The following is a 2,488-nucleotide window of genomic DNA, read 5'->3' as shown; positions in this document are numbered from 1 at the left end:
TCGGCCTCCCAAAGTGCTGGGATTACAAGCGTGAGCCACTGCGCCCGGCCGAGTTTACAAGTATATTCTCCTCCTCTATTCTTTTAACAGTTTGAGTAGGATAGATATTAGTTCTTTTTAAATGTTTTGTAGAATTTGGAAGTGAAACCATTGGGTGCTGGATTTTTCTTTGCAGAGATACTTTATTATGGCTTTGATCTTGTTCCTTGTTATTCTTAGTTTAGGTTTTGGATTTCTTCATGGTTCAATCTTGACAGGTTGTATGCATCTAAAATTTGTCTTTTTCTTCTAGATCTTCCAGTTTATTGGAATATACTTGCTCATAGTAGCCACTAATTATGCTCTGAATTTCTGTGGTGTCTTTTGTAATGTCTCATTTTTCATCTCTGATTTTACTTATTTGTATCTTCTTTTTTTCTTGGTCTAAAGAAAGGTTTGTCAATTTTATTAACTTCTAAAAACAAGTGTTTGTTTTATTAATATTTGTATTTTTTAATTCAATTTTAAAAATTACTGCTCTGATCTTTATTATTTACTGTCTTGTATTAATTTGGGGTTTGGTTTGTTCTTATTTTCTTGGTTCCTTAATATTCCCCATTGGGTTGTTCATTTGAAGTTTTTAATTCTTTTTTGATGTAATCACAAGTAGCTGCAAAGCTCCCTCTGATTACTGCTTTGCTGAATATTATAGATTTTTGTAAGTTCTGTTTTTATTATCATTTGTTTCAAGAAATATTTTAATTTTCTTAAGTTATTCATTGACTCACTGGTCATTCAGGAGCATATTGTATAATTTTCATGTATTTGTATCATTTCCAAAATCCCTCTTCTTATTGATTTCTAGTTTTATTTCACTATAGTCAGAGGAGATGCTTGATGTTATTTCAGTTTATTTAAATATTTTAAGACCTTTATGTGACCTAACATATAGACTTTTTTGTGACCTAACATATAGTCCATGTGATGAATGAAAGAATGTGTATTCTGCAGACGTTGGATGAAACGTTCTGTAAATATATATTAGATCCATTTGGCCTATAGTGCAGATTGCATCTGATGTTTGTTGATTTTCTGTCTTGAAGATGTTTCCAATGCTGAAAGTGAGGTGTTAAAATCTCTAGTTATTATTGTATTCAGGCTTATCTCTTTGTTTAATAGTGTTTCTTTTATATATCTAGGTGCTTCAGTGTTAGGTGCATACATTTAATTTTTTTTTCTTTTTATACTTTAAGTTCTAGGGTACATGTGCAGAACGTGCAGGTTTGTTACTAAGTTCTAGGGTACATGTGCAGAACGTGCAGGTTTGTTACATAGGTATAAATGTGCCATGGTGGTTTGCTGCACCCATCAACCCGTTATCTATATTAGGTATTTCTCCTAATGCTATCCCACCCCTAGCCCTCTACTCCCCAACAGGCCCCAGTGTGTGATGCTCCCCCGCTGTGTCCATGTGTTCTCATTGTTCCACTCCTACTTATGAGTGAGAACATGTGGTGTTTGGTTTTCTGATCTTGTGTTAGTTTGCTGAGAATGATGATTTCCAGCTTCATCCATGTTCCTGCAAAGGACATGAACTCGTCCTTTTTTATGGCTGCATAGTATTCCATGGTGTATATGTGCCACATTTTCTTTATCCACTCTATCATTGATGGGCATTTAGGTTGGTTCCAAGTCTTTGCTATTGTGAACAATGCTGCAATAAACATACGTGTGCATGTGTCTTTATTGTAGAATGATTTATAATCCTTTGGGTATATACCCAGTAATAAGATTGTTGGGTCAAATGGTATTTGTAGTCCTAGATCCTTGAGGAATCGGCACACTGTCTTCCACAATGGTTGAACTAATTTACACTCCCACCAACAGTGTAAAAGCGTTCCTATTTCTCCACATCCTCTCTAGCATCTGTTGTTTCCTGACTTTTTAATGATCACCATTCTAACTGGTATGTGATGGCATCTCATTGTGGTTTTGATTTGCATTTCTCTAATGACCAGTGATGATCTTTTTTTCATATGTTTGTTGGCTGCATAAATGTCTTCTTTTGAGAAGTGTCTGTTCCTATCCTTTGCCCACTTTTTGATGGGGTTGTTTTTTTTCTTGTAATTTTGTTTAAGTTCTTTGTAGATTCTAGCTATTAGCCCTTTGTCAGGTGGATAGATTGCAAAAATTTTCTCCCGTTCTGTATGTTGACTGTTGACTCTGATGATAGTTTCTTTTGCTGTGCAGAAGCTCTTTAGTTTAATTAGATCCCATTTGTCTATATTGGCTTTTGTTACTATTGCTTTTGGTGTTTTAGTCTCTACCCATGCCTATGCCCTGAATTGCCTAGGTTTTCTTCTAGGGTTTTTATGGTTTTAGGTCTTAGGTTTAAGTCTTTAATCCATCTTGAGTTAATTGTTGTATAAGGTGTATATTTTCTTGCTGATTTGATACATTTACCATAATATAGTGACCTTCTTCTTTTTTTAATAGTTCTTGTCTTGAA

Source organism: Hylobates moloch, unplaced genomic scaffold (genome assembly GCF_009828535.3).
Source record: "Hylobates moloch isolate HMO894 unplaced genomic scaffold, HMol_V3 SCAFFOLD_7, whole genome shotgun sequence".
NCBI lineage: Eukaryota > Metazoa > Chordata > Mammalia > Primates > Hylobatidae > Hylobates > Hylobates moloch.
Note: the sequence above shows the minus strand (reverse complement) of the source record.